The sequence below is a fragment of the Passer domesticus genome, chromosome 5 (genome assembly GCF_036417665.1).
Source record: "Passer domesticus isolate bPasDom1 chromosome 5, bPasDom1.hap1, whole genome shotgun sequence".
Classification (NCBI taxonomy): Eukaryota; Metazoa; Chordata; class Aves; order Passeriformes; family Passeridae; genus Passer; species Passer domesticus.
The window spans coordinates 43,982,036-44,002,264 of record NC_087478.1 but is presented as its reverse complement, the minus strand read 5'-3'; the positions used below and the strand labels follow the sequence as shown (position 1 = coordinate 44,002,264).

At 36.2% G+C, this 20,229-nt stretch overlaps 1 long non-coding RNA gene across 1 annotated transcript in view; it reads right to left on the bottom strand.

The window, feature by feature from the left end:
* The window catches only part of LOC135300403 (uncharacterized), a 52,386-nt gene extending 32,455 nt beyond the window's left edge, over positions 1 to 19,931 (bottom strand). The window contains exon 1 of the long non-coding RNA XR_010362296.1: positions 19,809 to 19,931. This is a non-coding gene — a long non-coding RNA (uncharacterized LOC135300403). The remainder of the gene's footprint in view (positions 1 to 19,808) is intronic.
* Between the last annotated feature and the right edge of the window lie 298 nt (positions 19,932 to 20,229).

The following is a 20,229-nucleotide window of genomic DNA, read 5'->3' as shown; positions in this document are numbered from 1 at the left end:
CAACCTATTTCTTTGGCATGTCCACTATTTATCACCACTATCACCAGATGCAGTAATCTGTAATTTGTAAAAAAATTACACTAATCTCTTTTAAGGATTCTGATCTAGGCTCTAAAATAAAAAAGTGCCAACCCTGAAAATAACATGGCTCTCTGAGTCTTTGCCTGCATTTTAAATGTCTGTACCAACTTAATTATCATAATGTTAAAGCTGTGCAATCAAGTTCATTGAAAATAAAAAGTTGTGCTAAAAGAACAAAATAAAATGGATGCATTCAAGTGGAAAAAGGTAAAATAAACAAAATAAAGCATTAGCTAGAAGTTAGGAAGATCATGCATTAAGATGAAAGATGAAACAGATGCAATACACAGCAAAGATCAAAGAGCTCCATCAATTCATTCTGAGAGTCAAAATCCAGCTGAGCATGGGAGCCCTGTCCGCATAATAAGAAAGGTTGACTAAAACATAAGGATTAAACAGATGAGCTGTCTCCAGTGAATGTATGGCACAGGAAGCCCTGCTGAGCCACTTGTAAAGACACTTTGGAACTGTACACCTGCTACTCCACAGTGAAACCTACAGGAAGCCAGCATGCAAGGGGAAAGAATCCCACTAATGGACTAAATAGCTATCTTTAAGAGGAAAAAAAAAGAGTTGATACAAGAAAACAGTAGCTAACAGATTTCCTCTTTCCCCTCCATTTCATTTATTTACCAAATATTTCCACCACAAATGACTAAAAAGACATTATCACCACCCTCTCACTCTCTCAAAACAAAAGAAAAAAGCTTAGCACTTAAACTATCAGCACAACCATCCATATACAGCAGGATCAGCCTAGTAATCTCAATGATAATATCTGTTACAATATCACTGGTTTGGAAGCTATTTTTGTACTCCAGCACTCATGTTAACTGGCCAAATCTCTAATAACTTCAGTGCTGTGGGATTAATTTTAAGGGTCAGTAAAATTTGTATTCTAATACTGATGGCATTTAAAGTAAGTTTATATAAAAGCCTTGATTTTTCTCATCCACTTTAGGGATAGGGATGGAGATGCTTCAATCAAAATTTATAGCAGTTTCTCTTCTCATTGATAACAAGAAACAAAACTAGAAAAAAGTTAAGAGGTAAGAAATGCTATTCAATTTAATTCATTAATTAACTCTTATATGATAGTGAAATCCCTATGACAGTACTCTCACAGTACTCTCACAAAAAAAAAAAAAAAAGGGACATGTAGGGCTAGCAGCTACTCCATGACTCAAAGAATCCAAAACTGCAGGGGTTTCCAACACCTCTGACAGGATCAGTGCTATCCATTACACCTCCTTGCAAATAACAGGTCAGGGACACCCTCACATCATAAGATGGGAAACCATAACTCAAAACAATCAGGAAGGAAAGCTCACAAGTTTCTTAGGGCTTTGTTTTCTGACAGATGTACAATTAATGTCCACTGCAGGCTACAGGTGGTTCCATATTTATTTTTCAAATGAATGTTACTAGCCTGCTTGTCCCAAAAATGTTATTTACAATCACATCTTTTATTCTTGTTTTAGCTGACAGGACAATCTCCTCAAGGATCTGGGCAGAGCTGATATATTTGATTTTCAGGTTATCTACTGCCTGCAGATACAAGCACTTTGATTGTTTACAATGCAGGAGTAATTGGTAACCATTAAATAACTCCAGAGACTGATTTAAGAGTCCTTCACCTACTGCATGAAAGGAGGGCTTCATCCCACAGTCCCTAATCTGGCTAAATACTTTAAGATTTCACTACAAAACCAGGATATTTAAAAATTAGCAAATGCAATGATAATTTAATCATCAGTCACATACAAGCATTATATTCAGTTTTAATGATTTCAAATCAATTTATATATCAAAGTGGAAATTAGAATAAGAAACAAGCATGTTCCCTCATTATACTTCCAAAATCAGTTAAAAATATTAATTTGTGTGGCACAGTTTAAAGAAGAATTTCTAGCACTGCTTTCAGCATCTTAAGCCAAAATGAGGACACTAAAACACAATTCACCCAGTGTTCCTACAATAAATTTCACATATTGTGTAATTGGCGATACATTACTTAAGATTACATAGGTTGAAGTTGCTGACAATATTTAAAATAACTTTCAGAAGAATTTGCCTGGTCTTGCACAGTCAAATAGAATTACTTAGCTATAAACAAATCTGACAAAAAGTCACAGGGGCATTTTAACTACTTTCTGACACCATTTAATTGTCACTGAACTTTCCTGCTTCACAAAATGGTGTGGAAGCACAATACTGTTACAAGCACACTGTTTGCTGGCAGAGCTCCTCTGAACCCAGCATTTTGTACCAGAAAAGAGCAGTGAAATGCATCATTGCAGACATTACACATTACCCAACAGCACCACCAGAGATGTAGCCTAAATCAGATGCTAAAGCACACTGTGGGAGGCCATCCAGTTAGCTCTGCAGTGAGCTCACCACGGCCGTGTTCCACCGCAGAGCCCACACTCACCATGCTTTGAGGAGCAAGGCTGAAGTATGCAACAGGAGATAGGGTATCTCTCTCTTGTCATTCTCTACCCCTCTGGCTTCTTTGGGGAGTGCAGCACCCAGGCTTCTCCCCTGCTTCCATGTAAAAGCAATGTGGATGCTTAAGGGCTGATCAGCAGAGGCTTCCCACAGGAGCAGCTCCACCTGTTCGTGGACCGAAGGAGACACCAGTGGCAGAGCATCCACACCTATGCAGCACTACAACCAGAGTCACAGAATCCTCCTCTGTTACACATAACTCTAATGCAACCCCTCAGTCTCATCCAGACAAAGCTTTCTTTCCAAGCAGGAAATTTAAGGAAAACTGAGATTGTTCCTAAATAATTAACAATGCCAATTGTCTGACTTCTTGGGGCATAAACATACATGTTAGCACACTGTAAATTAGTCAAGGGGAAGCCCAATGTTTTACCCTTTACAGCCAGCATCAAATGACACCTGGACTCCTGCAAATCCCAGGTTCACATCCTGCAAAAATCACATAAGATATACAGCAGAGACTGAGCCAAGTGCTCTTCCAAGTAAGCTGGTGGATATACTATCGAAAATTTTACAGTCCATGGGCAAACCACAATATGTCGAGACCCAACCACAACCGATCTCATAGAGACATTTCAAACACTTTTCTCTGAAGAGAGAACTGCCACTTTGAAAAATTTCAATCTGTTTTCCCGGCTGTTTTGGCCCTACAGCTGTCATTTAAAAGGTCATAAACATTCATTTTTATAATGAAGTAATGATTTTACCTTCTCCTGCTCAACAGTTTTCCCTAAAATATTGAAATAACTTTTGTGTTGAAAGTTTACCATTGAAAATTTTAGAACAGTATGTGAAGAGTACAGAAGGTTACGATAAGTCAAATACAGAAATTGTCTCTATTGTTAATTTAACCACTAGGCTCCTATGCAAATTCCACAATGGGATGCATGTACTCATTTATTTGTTCTGCTTTTACATTTGAACACTACATCTGCAGCTCTGTTGCTCTGCATTTTTTTAAACATATATGTATATAGAATTAGCAGATGGTAAACAATACATTATCTCACTCTTTCAAGTAAAAAAAATCTCTCAACAAAAATCCTTTATAAGCTTTATAGTTAATGTGCAACTGCAAGAAAAAATCCAAACATTTGGACATACCTATAAGTATGCTAAAAGAGGCAAAAGGTACACACCTAACTCTGAAACATTTCTTCTTTGTGTCTCCCCCAACCAAGTCTTATGTTTGGTACAACACTAAATAAGAACTGTGATAATTTACAACTTTTTATATGGAGGCAGGAGCAAAATTGTCAAAGTTGTACTCACATGTTCACATGTGAAAGAGAGACAGAATTAATCAGTTTAGCATACTACTCTGGCTTACCTCTGTAAGCTTACTTTTCTGAATTTCATTTCCTAGACTAAAACTGTAGCTCTTCGTATTTCCCGATGGAGAAAATCCCAGAATAAACTAAATACAAAAGACAGTGTCATTTCAGAGACTAGTTATTTGCATAACTTTTTTTCTTCTCCGTCCTACCATTCAGTTTGTTTAAAAAGTCTTACATGCATTGTACTATAGCCTTGGTTTTCAATTATACATCAATCAGAAAAATATATTCTGAGGTAAAAAAAAGAATAAAAGTCGATACAATGTTTTTGAATGTGAAATGAATTTTACAGTCATATCACACACAGAAAACTCTGCCTTATATGAAAGTATCTATGAACAGGTTTTGTTTAATATAACACATGAAAGCACATCTAAACTGTATATGTTGTTATACCCCGCATAAATTCTGTTACTACACTTTGCTTTGACACCATGTAACAAATAAACAAACTCTAGGTCAAATCTAAATACTCAAGTCTCATCTTGGTCCCTCACTGTCTCTTGGTCCAGCTTCATTTAGAGTGGATAAGGTGTGAGAGAAGAGTAAAGGAGCTCGACCTGCAGTTGGTATCTCCAGCAAAGAATATAATGTGAGACGTAAATTAAATTAATAGTAAAAAAAAAAAAAAAAAAAAAAAAAAAAAAAAAAAAAAACAACACCAAGAAAAACACAACACAAAAATAAGTCTATTTCCTTTTAGGTTTTCAATAGATGCCCCTAACAAAAAAGCCTAACAGTATTTCCTTAATCTTCCAGGTTCAGCTTCCACTGATCAAGGTAACACAGCATGATCACGCATATGTCATCATGCATACCTACATGCATAGGAAAAACTGTTAAAGTTTCACAAAGTTCATACTTTGAGCCATTCAAAATGGATTACTAGCATTTCTTCAAGTGATTTCAGGCACCAAATGCTACAAACACCTTTAAATCTTCCTGGTTTCAGCAATGATCATGTATTTACTGTAGTTTTCATTATATCAAAAATACTTCAGCTTCATTAGCAACAGATGAATTAATTTTTTTTTTATTAATCAAACGATCTTTTTTCCAATTTTTTATAAGCCCCAAGGTTCTTTCAGCAATATTGGCTCCTTCTCTCTTCCATAAAATTGTAATCAATCTCTATTATTGTCATGAAAATGGTAGTTGTCACTTTGCTGAGAAAAAAACAATCAATACGTCTTGCAGAGTAGAATAGGAGTTTAATGCAGTGAATTGATGTCTGTTAGAGAAATTCAGCTTGCCAGCAGTTTGGGACAAGCTAATAGAAAACCAGAAAATTCACTGAAGGTTGACAGATGAATACACAGACATGCCACAAAAATTAATATTTGGACACTTTGTATAGCCTGTCATTTCATATGCTGGAGAGAAAATAGATGTAGACAAGCATATCCCTCAGGAAATCCTTTTGGTTTTAAAAGGCAAAAGCCAAAAGCATGTAAAAATGAAGTCTTCACTGTATTATTTTTATGTTTATATGAGTTTCTGAAAAATAAGTATTCTGAAACAATCTTCCATTTAAATATTTTGCATCAGACATGATACTGAATATGAAACACTGCTGAGTGATAAAATAACAAAGTTTCTGAGGCAATACTGAATTCATGATCCTTCAGGATAACACCTCATTGCAAAATTAATCAGAGCATTACTTCAAAAATTAGTACAGGAACTGAACAATAGGACTGCTCACAAAATGTTCTGGATTGTGAAGAGAAAAAAAAACCAAAAAACAAACAAAAGCCCAAATAAAATTTTCATAGCCAATACCTAGAAAGAGATGCAGTCTTACATTTCATGACAAATGCAATACCCTCAAAAGAGCTGCTAGAATTATTTGAGCATTATTTAAAAAAGTTACATTTTAGGAACATAATCCTTCTTTCTGTCTATTGCCATCTGCAGAAGCTGTCAAAACACTCCACCTTCCAATTACACGCTTTCTGTCTTTCACTTGCTCCAACATAAGCCTATAATCTGTTTAATTCCCTTGTTTGGTTGGTTTAATAAACAATGCTTTTAAGTAGCAGGGCTTGATAAACCCAGCATCCACAACAAGCAAGCTGCAGTTATCCCTCCCTCCAGGAGAGCATCAGCGCCACTGACTGCAGAGACAACATGCTGGCCACAGCAGGAAGCAGCACAGGGCACCCAGCTTTGGAATTCTGTGGCACCACTTTCTGAATTACACACTTGCTGTGAAATCTGCTGATTCTACATTGGATATAAATGGGACACAGTCTTCAGGGTCCTGCCTCTGGGTCCCAGAAAGCTGGAAAAGGATGAATTTTAAGACCTCAGGTACCCACCAGGTCAAAGAGAAGCAAACAGGTCTTTAAATGCCTAAGGCAAACAGCTGATTGTGGTAAAAAGTTCATGCTGTCATTCCAGAGACTTCAAGTAAGCCTGGCATATGAGCTCTGTTTCAGTCAGAGAAACAGCTTTTTATCATGTGCAAAAGAGCATTCTTGGGCAAAAAGATGAGATGCTAAAGATGTCAGTAATTTTACATGGAAACACACATGTTTAAACATAACAGAACAGAAGGGACAACATTTAACAGCTCCTTTACTGTAAAGCTGAAATAAAACCAGACAACAGAGGTCTACAATAAGGTGGACATTGGAGAAAATCTTCATATTCTACTGCCATCACCATTCTGTCATGGATTTAAAAATACTCATGTAAATTAGAGTCTCCCTGCCACTGCTGCACTCCTTTCTGATGACATCAGAAATTTGATACAGGAAGTGAAAAAATGCTAACATTACTAAGGTTCGCCAAAAATAGGGAACTTAATCTAATTTTGTCCTAATTTGTAAAAGAATTTGACCTGATGAAAAATCAGGTCAAGTTTCCACCATGGCAAAATTTAAGTTAAACAATAAAAGGAAAATAAGCTTCTACCGAGACTGTGCCAGTCACAGTTTTGCAAGCCTAATAGAAAACAAACACTAACACTACTTGTAAAAGTTATTCATTCTTCAAAAAAGGAATGTCCTACTCCATAGGAATTTCACAACACCAATGAAAGAGGTCCCAAAAGCCAACTGTGTGGTCTTTATTTCACAACTGAGTTCCAACTGCTATTGTACATTACAGGATCATGCAGCTGATGGTAATGACAAGAAATCAGTGTTGCATGGCACTGTCAACTTTTCATGACTGCAAACATTTGTGGTTCACCCTAGGAAAGGTAAAGGGTTATTACAGAAGGTGATAGAGTATTAGCAGAGCTAGTTCAAAATAGGAAATGTTCTGTTATACACTGTCAAGTCTGATGCATCAGATTTGCATGTGTGGTGTGAAAATGAACACACATGTTATGCCCTGGGAGTTACAAATGTATTTTTGTCAGAAGTGCAAAGCAGAGTTTGGTGTTAATGCAAGCTGTTACAAAATTTATCAGAGCTGTAAGCAGTTGCAACATCACTGGCTCCACATGCGTGTATACACTGAATCTCTTTCATCAAAAGTTTACAAAGATATAAGCATAAATTCAGTATTAAGCATGGATATTTTTTGTAATCAGTATGTTGGATCCTGAGGGAAACATTCCCATTGAATTTTCCTTGGGCTTTCTAAGATAATTTGTGCAAGACTGATGATGAATTTGAACAGGTTTGAAAGCTCAGTCCCACTGAGGAAAAGGGTAATAGGTATTTCCCAATTAAACTCTTTCAGATTAGCTTACTGACAAAGGGACATAAATTTGAACGCACAGCATACATTAAAATTAGATGAGCTTCTACTGAAGATGGTAAATTTTCAGATGTTTTTTCTTAATTTCACTAATATTTTTCAGTCATTTCCACAGAAACAGCCAAAAATTTTGCCGTACTCATAGAACAGACCAACAAGTAACAGCCATGGCTTGGAAATGCCTTCCATCTTTATTGCTCTCCCCAGTCATCAAGTGAGAATTATACCATGTAAACCTTTCCAGCACTTGCCATTAATGCAAATACCATCAATTTGAATCTGTTTTGCTTTAAAGTCTTCTTCCTCATTCTCTAAACATAATCAAAATGTAGTCTGTTTTCTCTGAAACGTGAAACATTTCCAGGGTCTATGTGAACACTTTTTCCAATGAGACTCAATAAAATTATGATGCAAGGGCATGATCCTCTATCCACTGAAGTTAATGAAAAGTGTACTCTGTTTTAAACAGTACAGAAAGAATGTCTACAAAAAAATTAAATGCAGCCAAAACAGTGGACTTTCTATCTAATATCTGGCCTCATTTACCACAAGTGTCAGTCATGAGCATTAGATAAATACAAATGAAATGCCTTACAAAATTCCTGCAGCTTCATTTCCCGTGCAACTCCAATGTTCAGTAACATCAACAAATACATTTGCTTCAGGTGGAAAAGAGTTTTTCAAAAATACCAAGTAGGTATCATCTCGATTTCTCATTTTGCTATTGACCAAGTAATAACCGTTGACTGCTAACTACTGAATCGTTACTAGTTGAATTTGGATCTGATTTCTTTTATGAAATAGAATGCTTTATACCATACAGTTTTTCTTCTAAATAATCTCTTTCCCCTCACTTCATATTTGCAAATGAACTTAACTGATCAGCAGACAAGGGTTCATACGGTGTTGAAGAAAAACTTAAATAGAAAAACTTTCTAATTTCTTCTCAAAATCTTACCTTCATTTGCAAGAACAACCATCATAGGCACTTTGCATAACATGCCCTTTAAAAACTATATTTAGTTTTAAGAGCAATCTTTGAATGGATCCTCATTCAGGATTAATTTCTATTCCGGTTTTGTGGGAGGCATTACCTTTAACCTGTTTATAGAATAACAGCAAAGAAAGATGGTCATGTACACCCACAGCTATGAGCAATTAAAGACAGCAGTGATGCCTTCTAGCAAAGAATAAGTTGTCTTAGCTCTGTTTTGCTTCCCCATGAAGTGTGCTAACACTTCTCGTTTGGTTAAGAGATTTGAAGTCAAAGGATCCCCCAACTTGTGTGTTTGCATATTCATTGACATACACCAGAATGTTTCCCATTTTTATTTTTAAGGAAACTGTCTGCACTGACTAGTTAGGAATACAGAAAGGCATTTGACAGCAGACAGAATGGGCTAGACAACACTCACACCTCTGATCTAAGCTTCACTTTTTGTCTTCTCATAAAGGATGTTTGCTGCCTAGCCCAGTGCTGTCTCTTCTGTGTCCCTCTCCTGCTCAAGGCAAGTCAAGGAAGGCCTCCACAGACATCAGCAAGAGGAACCAGGACTGAGCACGAGGGACCAGCTTGCTAGGGCTCACCAGCTGCCTCCCTGTATCCATCCAGAGGGATCCATGAGCCAGACCTCAGCTCCTCCCAGAGAACAGATGGGTGGAGGAGATGGCCACTGGTGGTCAGAGATATGCACTTCATCATGTCTTTCACTTTCCCAGGAAAGTGATTTCAGATCTTAACTCTTTAAACACTGGGATGGCCAGATAAACCCACAACTTAGTAAACTTCTTTGACAGAACTTTTGCTCTGTATATTACTGAGAAAATTATAATGAAAATAATTTGCTGTTGTACAGTACAAGCTGTTATAAGCCATTTAGTCAACTGAAATATGTGAAAAATTCACCATAATCTCAAATTGCAGATTGGCATTTATTTTTAAAACAGTTTTGTGCAGGTAAAATTAGTAAATAAAATGTTTTCAATGCCTAAGGGCTCTAGCAGTCAGGTTTAGATTTAATCCTAGGTGACCACAATTAAAATTCAATTGATCACATTTTAAAAAATTTTCAACCTAAATATTTTGTGAATTTAAATTTGAAAAAGCTGAAATTAAACCAAGTTAACGATTAACTTCAATCTACATACTTTGGAACTTATTTTTTATGTATAGATATGCATACAAGATATGTACAAGATACATGAAGACAGGCCAAAAAGAAGCAAATGAGACCTCTCTGTTGATGCTTTCCACTGATTTTTAAGAGTCATTAGGATAAGGAAGAATGGATTCAAGAGTCAATATTAAACTTAACTGAGTATTTAGCCAGAAATTCAACGACTTTGATGGCCATCTGCCATTGTGCAGCTGCATTGGTTTGAGTACCTGCTGTGGACATCAAAGAAGGTGTTGTACAAGGAAAACCCTTAATATGCAGAGACACTGACACTGATCTTGCTAAGCACATCCTCCAACAAGTCAATTGCACAACCTGGAGCAGCTCAAGGCCAGTTCACAGTACACTTGGACAACTGTGTCACTCTAAGAGAAGTGTTTGGTATGTTAACAACGTTATCCTGCTGAAAATTAAAGTTTGAGTTAACCTAATATAGAAAGTTTTATTTCATATGAGATTTAATCATGGCACTTCAGATCATTAGGAATATGCCACAGCAAAGAGCAACCTAGTCCCAAAATTATCAAAATACCTTGCCATGGAATTAGGGCTTTCTTTATATCAGAAATAAAAAATACATACATAGGTTTTAAATAGACTGTTAGTCCAGAACCACAGACCAAAGAAAAATAGAAGCAAAGAAAGAACTTTTAGCAGGTTAAACAGGGAAATACACAATAAAGATGCCACAAAAGCTTTAACTTTGGACCACATATCTTCTTAAAACAAAAGAAAATATGTCCAAAACCAGAGTCAATTTACTATTCAATGCTGAAATTTTTCAAACATATTAATGTGATACTTACAGGACATTTTGATTTGGTGGAATCGAGACAGGTTAGATGCTGTAGTTGTAAATTCCTCTATTCTGTTCAGTACACTTTTTAAAGTACACTTTTTTTCAAGCATGAACACATCAAACATTAAATTCCCAACTTGAAATACGCATTAAAAAGTTGACTGTTCTGCTCTATGATAGCATCAATTTACCAGTAAATGTTGTTCAAATGATGTCATGAAATGCCACGAATAGAAATCTTTTCTATAATTTTCAAACTTAAATAAAATTCTAGTGAAGAAGGTAAATACAATATTAAACCACTTTAAGCATTAACTTCCTTTTCTGAACACTGGTAAAGCTATCCATTTTTATATGGGTTTATTCAAATTGAAGAGCAGAAGGATGCTCAAAGTTTATATATAGTGTGTGAGAATGGAGTGCTGCACTTATGTTATACCTACCTTGTGATTCAGTTCTTAAATCTATTACTTTACTAAATGTGACATGCTATGATTACTTCTCCTGAAAGGACAAAATAAACCTTGTATCAAAAACTTAACAGGCTCTTTGGTGTTCTGAAAAAAACGCCTGATCTGTGCCTCAAGCATCACTGATATGTTTCTTTCCTAGCTGCAAAGGAGGGGAAGGATTTTTAATTCACAGTTTGAGTCCTCACTACTTGCAGGAAGCCCACACAAGGACTTTTGCTTTTGTTTCACTAATAACAGCACGGAATACAAGGTGGTTGTCAGAGGCTCAGGGAGAATGCTTTCTGTGGGCTGCTCTCAGTGAGGCTCTGCTCCTACTGGGGGAGCAAGGGGAAAGGAGAGAAAGACAGAGAAAATGGCAGAGACCAATTAGTCAGCACAGCCTGTCAAGCAATCCAGCACTGGGAACCAGGAAGCTGCCTCATTGCACACCCAGCCACAGAAACAGCAGGTGGAAAAAATGGGTAATTGGTCAAAGTAAAATAGAACCTAAACGGCATTTCTCACACAAAGAAAATAAGATAAGGAAAGTACCTTTTTTATGCTGTTGGAAAAAAAAACAACAACACGTAAAAAGAGAAGAAATAACCATAAAGTTGGAATCTGATTAAGACCCTGAACCTGTGATGCTGACATTCTGTGGAATATGAAAAAAGCAACTAAGTAAACAGAGTCTTCGGAAAAGTATCCGTGCCAAGGACAGCACTGATCTATTTCTCTAACTTTCTTACATAGCAATCTTATCACTTTGCTCAATCTGCCAAAATAAGCTGTAAGAACAGTACTCCAAATGTGAAAAGTGCTGCAGCAAAGCCCTGCACATAATGCCTTCTCACAGAAAACTACAATGGGGAGAAAAACATTTAAATGTTGCAAAAATTATGTTGAGGAAATAATCTTAAAAAAAAAAAACAAAACAAAAAAAACCCCAAAACATCATAAGTGTGTGTGTGTCTACCACAGCAGCAGTTTCAGAAAGGACAAGGAAAAACTCAAACCTCCTTCTGCACCAATGCTTCAGGGAGAGAACCCCAATAAAGTGGGGTAACAATAGTCAGATATTTAAGGGCTCTGCAAGAGACTTTACTTTTATGTGTAGCATTCATTCAGGCAAAACAAAAGAATGAGGCAAATACAACTGATGTAATTAATTTTAATACTGAGGGAAGGAGAGACAAAACTGATTTGGGCTCACTCATACTTCTTTCATTTAAACAACTAACTTCCATGAAACAGTTCTTGGAAGAGCAGCAATTAATTCCAAAGAGAATTAATTTTTCTTTGCCAAATCAGATCAAAAGCTGTTCTTTCTCTGAAAGGTTATTAAAACTTACTGGACTTAAAACATCCTTCCTTGATCTCTTTACAAAGTCAGTTACAATCCTGCTTTAACTGCATGAAACTACAGTTTACTGTTCTTAGTCAGATAGTAATGACACATGACAGAGAAGACACAACAGTGTTCTCCCTCTATTTGCCTCGTTGTGATCTGCAAAGTAACAATTAAAGTGTCATTGGGAATGGATGATAAAAGCTGAAATTATGTTCATTTCTGAGTTATAAAAATAGAGTATAAACATAGAACACACAAACATCCATTATAACTAAAACCCTCTTTAAAATGTTCTCTCTATGCATTTCTCTACCTATATATTCCCTATTCCCCATAGGGATAGTCTCCATTTCCAATTCCACTCAATGTATATAATTTAAATTGGAACTGACTTTGAGTTCTTACAGATTTACAATAAGATAGTAAAACAATTTTCAAGTATTTTGACTCATTCAAACATCAACAACATTTGCAGGTGATGGGTGAAGCAAAATTATGCCAAAGCTGGGTAAAAAATTAACTTCAGAAAATTGAAGTTGTTGTTCAAGTCATGCTAAGTACATAATGCAATAGTAAACGTTTTTATACAAAGACTTGGCTTTATTTAGTACTTTGATTATTAAAAAGTTAGCCTTTTAGGGACCTAAATGGTTTGGAAGATATGTTATACTATTTCACAGAAGTATGGACTGAGGCAGTAAAAGAAAAAGAGCATCTTACATCATGGCTGTCTCTAAAATTAATTTTAACATCAAATAGATGCAAAAAACCATACACATACATATTTAAACCACTCTTTCAAAATATCAGGACATCTGTCTTGTAGGAGTTATTGCTCTTGGTGAAAATACTCACAGCAGAACAGGGTCTTCTGATAATTAGTTGAGTCAAAACAGGCCCACTTATTACAAACAACAGAAAATAAGATTATTTCTTACTTCTCCCTTCTATATTTTGAATTTTTTTTTTTGTTCTTGAACAGGGCATTCCCACTGTGATACCCTGAAAAGCTGAAATCTCTCCTGTGACGTTCAATCATAATATCACCAGCAGATTAACAATACTATTTCTGACTCAAAAATTTACCTACAGTAAGTATAGAACTGTAAAAGTGGTATCTCTCATGATTACTACAAAACTAAAAGACACAAGCAGGCTACAAGCATGCAACAGAAGCCCTACTACCCGTGATTAACCGAGTAGAAATTAGTATTCTCACATGGTGCTTCATTGCACACTTGCAAGAAATAATACCAAATAATTCAATAAAGCGGTAATTAAAAACCTGTCTCAATTCTCCTGGTACTGTGGCAATCATGCTCCCACAACCTCGCAGCTGAGCACGGAGCACTCAGCTGCCTGCACTGCACTGCAAAGAAACAATCCACCCACCACTGACTCCTGTTGTTTCATAGGGGATCCAATTACTGATATCGTTCTGACACCAGAGATTAGCTGATTGCCAGTTCAGTGTGCTTACAAAATCTTATGTGTCACAGGAGGCCCTTTACTTGTTTCTGTAAGACAAACAGTGTTTTTTTTTAAATCTATTAAAAACCCACTAGAATATATTCTCTCTCATGTGTAGCTCCTCAGCCTCATCCTGTTGGACTCAAAGCAAATTCCTCCTCTAAAATTGTCATAGAACTACAGTGTAGTGACAGTAGCAGCAAAAATGCACTTTTAATTGTGCTTTTCAAAGAAGAGATTTAAGAGAATCAGAAGCTATATATGCCACTATTTTAGCACTCAGAAAGACTGCGGATCTTTGCGAAGTCAGAGATCACAATTAAATTTTTTCTAATAAAAACATGGTAATGGAACTTTGCACTGCTCTTTTTCCAAATCTAAGAGCATATTGGAACAAGCACTTGCGTGGAAAACAATGGTTTGGTTTTTGTTAGAAAGTGTATTTCTAATCCCCAATGCTGTAAATAAAATTCATTAGGACTGTATAATATCAGTCAGTTAAATTCTATTACCATTCAAAGGAAATATATTAGTGGGGCTCCAATACAATTTTCCTGTTACAGCTTGTGAACTGAAACAAAAAGAAGAAATGGAAAAGCAAAGTACAGATCAGACAAATTAATATTAAGGCAAGAAAGGTCAGATACAAAGCAAAAATAAGGAAGAAAGACAGCAATGAGCAAAAAATACTTCTATTTTCTCACCACCAACACCAATATTCTTACAGGCAGACATCCTAATGACTCTGCTGGTTATTCAAGTGCTTAGGCTGTATCTACATATGAGAAACCAACCCTTTTTAATGCTCCAGTGAACTTTACCATCCATTCTAGAAAACAGTGTCTTCATCAGCTGCGACAAGACATATTTTATTCCTTTGAATACCATAGGATTTTACTGTAAATAACACCATCTCTAGAGAACAGCAGCTCAAATTGATGTGGGAAATGATGTAATGCTACATAGATTTAGAATGAAAAGGACTTTATTTATTTATGCTGTGATATGAAAAAAAAACAGAAGGGCATTTTACAATCTCAAATTTTATTAATATCTACAAATCTTCTTTAAATAAAAATGGAAGTTAACCTATAAATTTCTGAGATTTAATTTTATCTAATGACAATATGCAATTTTTGTTTCAAATTATTAGAAAAAGATTTCATTCACAACATATGAAAAAAGAATACTGCCAAATAACACAAAACCAGGGCTAAGATAGTATTAAACAGACATGTTGCATTTTAATTTAATACCCTTCATGGGAAAATAAAGCTGTGGAAACTTACTGGTCAAAAGTATATTTAGGTTTTAACTCATACCCTAACAAGAGCAAAGTAAGAAACACAATCATAAAACAGATCAGGGTAAAGAAGCCACTGCAATTCAAAGTTTTTAACCTCACTACCTCCCAAGAACAGCATAAAAACAGAGCTGACCCTGACAGGGTGGGAAGCCATGAGCCATCTTTGCCACCCCTCTGCTCACAACAAGGACCACTAAACTGCTCTGACGGAAGTTTGCCTAACTCCTTCCCAGAATCTTCAATAGGGACGCTGCAGCATCTCCAATCCATCAGCTGCTGTGCTTCACTAATTTTACACTTAAAATGGTTTCCACAAAGTCTAACTAAAATCTCCCTCACTAGAATGTAAAAACATTATTATTCTTCTCCTGTTCCCCATAGACAAAGGGACAGTTTAGTACTTTCCTCTTCACAACAACCTCTCATGTATTTGAATCTCAATGTGAAACCTTTTCTTCAATTGACTAATTCTTTGGATTTTGGATTTGGGGAAAGTTTTCTAGAATGCTGACCATGCTGGTTGATTTTTCTCAGACTCACGTGGAAGTCAGATCAACTAAAGTATGATAAGGAACTACAAGCACACTGTTAACTTCCACAGCACCGTCCTTTCCATGCCAACATACACAGATGGTACCAGCCTCCTGCACTTAGAGCTTTGTGAGTGCTGATGTTCTTCAACTAAAACTGTACCTCAAAACTTTTTACTAATAAAACTGTTGAATGTGCAATAAAGAGAAGCATATGCCTAACTTAAAATCAATTTAAAGCCCTAAACCAAACCTCTTTAATTTAAATTTTGCACTCTGTTTTTTGGTGCGACTTACCATTGCCATCTCATATCACCTGGCCAAGGCACACTACTTCTAAACAGTGTTATTTCATTAGGTAAGTACTTATTAGGTTGACAGACATTTGGCACGCACACATTACAAGTTGCTGTGCAAAGTCGGGGGAACAAAAACAAACACCATGTGTTCATACACCCGAAGAAAGTTAAATCTATTAAATAAGAAATATAAGGAAGAGCATTATCTTATGAAGATAATAAGATCCTTTTGAAAGAAGTGACAATGACAGTGAGCCATAAGCAACAAAAATGTTCTAGATTGGAGGGAATCTCTTGCTCCTTAAATCTCATATGGATTGGATGTCATTGCTCCCCTGGCTCTTGTTAAACATTATCAGCTAAACTTGCTAGACAGTGTTCCCAAGGCAGGGCTCCTGAAGCATTGAACCTAAGTCATCAAAATAAAAGTGAAATTACTAAAAATTAACCACAGGTGAGTCCTCACTGAATGTTAATTTTAAACTACATTATTGAATTACATCATCCATCATTGATGAAACACTGAGCCTCTGACTACATACCCTTCAGCAATTCAATGTGTATGTGATTAGGAAGAGTGATTTTTTTTTTTTCACGGAAGCAATAGCTCTATTTTGATGCTTGCTCCAAGTATTTTATCATCCCATATCACCATTATTGTGACTTCAGCAGAGCGTCCTTGCTCGTCAAGGTTACCCAGGAACCCTGAGCAGATGTACCACAAAATAGAAATGTATGTATGAGATAACACATTCCAAGTAGGTTTGCCATTCTGTGGCATGAAGCATTTCCAACCACTTATCAACTGTAGAGTTGCTATTTGCATTTTGTACTCTATACATGAAAGCGCTACAGCTGCCTGTGGCAACAAAGGAAATGCAAAACTTGCTGGAAGAAAATAAATAAAATAAAACCATTTCCTGTGGGACAATTCAAAGTCTCACCTCATCATCCTGAGACATCAGGGATTCTCTGTTGCCTCTGTTTTTTATTAATAATGCAGCAACAGTCTTTCAACCACTCTTTCATAAGAGGAGCTTTTCCTTTGGAGGTGATATGAGTCATGTGAGTACCTCAGTCATCTGGAGTCAAAGGCTAAAAACTGATAGAGGTTCTCACTATCAACCAGCCTATAATTTGGCACCCAGAGAAGCAGTAATAAATGAGTGTTTATCTACTCAATGGGGAATTTCATTTCACTCTCTGCCCCCAAAGTCATTACCTGCACAATAGGAACGAGCAATGGAAATTCACAACATAATAAACTATTACAGGCTTACTGCTTAAATAGCATCTCAAAATAATTTTCTGGACCGGAAGCTATAAGCCAGCTGTGCTCCACTACCTAAGAGAAATTTGTTGATATGATGAAACAAAAGGTATTTGCATCTCCTAAAAACAGAGAAGCATTTTGTACTCCAGATAAACAGTTTCTTTGGTTCTCTGTATTGTTTTCCTTGGTGAAGAGAAACATTAAATAGTCCTAATTTTCTTTTTTAGAAACCATTTCAATAGAGGTTTCACTAAGCAATATTTGTATAAGTCTTTTTATCTAACTGAAAGTTAAAAGACGTTTTCTATCTTGTTGGAAAAAAACTTATGCGATCAAAAGGATAAGTAATAAGAAAATATTGCTCAATTAACTTGGTATACCATTTACACTTAAGTATATTGCCAGTAAGTAAAAAACCAATACTTTTGGTGTAATATATACGCAAAATCCTGCACAAAAACTTACTCTGAATAATAATTTTTTTCTAAAATTGGTATCTTACTAGAAGAAGAAATGAAAATATTTTTAAATATATCAGCACTTAAAATTGTCAAAATTCATATTTTTATTCAGTATTTTTGTGGAATGTATTGGGGTATCATTTTAAAACTAAGATATTAAGAGACAGTTTCAAGCAATACCTCTCCACTGCCTTAATCTTAAAAACTAGTTTCTCATCACGGTTATATTTGTTCAAGCATGAAAAGCATAATATTTTTCCCCTTTTTTTCACATTCTGTTGAAATATTTCAGTCTAGAAATCTCAGATTATCTAGTCCAGTACTGATACGACTGACTGTGTAGTCATCCTGTGATCCTATGCGAGGAAACACAGCAAGAAAATTATGTAGTCATTAAGGGAGCAACAGAAGCCACTTACATAAATTACTATACAGTAATTCAGAAGAATATGAGGAGAAGAGATGCTTGAGGTTTATGCTTCTTTATTCTGTAAGCCTTGAATGTATTATCTGCCCAAACCTTGGGAAAGAGACCACCTGGTACGTCCTTTTTAAGCTTAAGTGAGCAAATCAGTTTTTCTGATTTTTTCTAAAAATCTTTTTTTTTTTTTTGAGCAGATAATATGGTATCTACAGTTTCTTACTACTGTAAAGTGACTGAACTAATATCCTTTAATATTAAAATAAGCAAGCATCCTAGCTCACAATGGGGATTTTCTGTGTGTTTTCTTAAGACACAGGGGAAACTGGAAGTGAGGATACCATCCTTTCTCTGACCAAAGGAAAGTAATTTCTTCTAAGAACATATTTGGTTTAATGAAAATAGTATTTTTGCTTTCCTAAAGCGTACTGACATGATAACTTACTCATTTTAATTTTTCCCTGTCTCTAGGAAAATAAAGACCACAGAAACGAGCAGACAGCTCCAGAAAATTTGCAGTGAGAATCAAGTCCTGATCACAGAAGGACCAGCTACTGCACAAGTCATACAAGTCTCCCCAATCTGGTTGATTTCAGTCACCAATGGAAACTCACACCCTGAATTTTTCAGCCTTGCCTTCAGGTTCAGAATAGAGACAATTGAATTATTTCACATTATTCAAATTATTTCTCAGGCAATAAAATTAAGTCAATTGGGCGTTTCTCTCCAAGCATCAGTGAAGAGTGTTCCCACCATGATGTTTACAGATGTCATTCTCAGCAGAGGAGAACACAACCTCTCTGCAAGTTTCAGAGCATTCCCACATCATCGGCCTTTGTTCTCTGACAGTACAGAGTGTGGAAATAATTTTTCCCTTTTTTGTGCACATTTTTTGACTACAGGAATAGTGGATTTCAGTCTCTACCTATGAAGTATGCACTTTTCACTGACCACAAAATTGCAAAAGTTTCTCATTGCACCTGATCATAATTGTAATAGCATAGAAACCAGCATATTCATTAAAAGTATCAGAATTGCTTATGAGGTCTGGCTTGTGTTTTTCAGAACTTGACTCAAATTTTTATCAAAATTTCATTTTTAGCAATCACTGACTTGTGATTTATCAGAATATATTTATGCTTCAAATCAGCCTTCTATCTCTGTGCTCTGATACTGACAATCTGAAATGGGACTTTCACTAACAAGTCATCAGAAAGGCTGAGGGAGATACAGGAAGGTGCAGCAGAGAGCAGGAGAAGAACAGGATCAGACCTCAGCATTTATTTTGTTGGTGAGCCTGAAAATTTAATGTTGCTCAAAGTCTCTGAAGAAGAGCAAAAGGAGTAGAAAAAATATCCCTGATATTATTCTCCTAGCAATGATTTCAGGGAACACTAATTAATTTTTCTCTGCTAAGAAAGAGGAGTGGACAACCTAAATTTCAAAATCTTCAAAATATCTGCATGATTCAGATGGCTGCATGCATGGAGGGCAAACACTGACATTTGTTTTGTATAATAGTGCATGTCTTGAGATGAATTGCCACTGGAATATTATTCCCACTCTGCATGTCAAACATTAATATAAAATCAATATGGAGCCACATTCCCAACATTTTTCACGCACCTGTGTCACCTCCCTGGAGGGTTTTGCCACACTTGGCTCCCCCAGGACATGGGAAGAGGTTCACTGCAATCTTCCTGTTCAGCACAGCCTCCGAGCATCGGCAGTGGCTCAGCAAGACCCCTGCATCTGTGGAGGGAAAGTGCAAGGTGAGACAAAGGTGACTGGTGGTAAATTTGCTGCTCTGTCAGCAAGTCCTGAAAAATAGAAAGCAAAAAGGGTGTCTTCCACAATACAGATGACATCTTCATTTGGAATTATACAGTTGGAGTTGCTCTGTGACAAAGACACGTTCCTTGCTGTCTTTAGACATGATAGGAATACACCCACAAGAACAGCTAACCTGCAAAATACACTTAGGCTCACACAAAAGCTTGACTTCATAGCTCCCAATTTTTTTCCCTGAAAAAAACTCCTTTTGAAC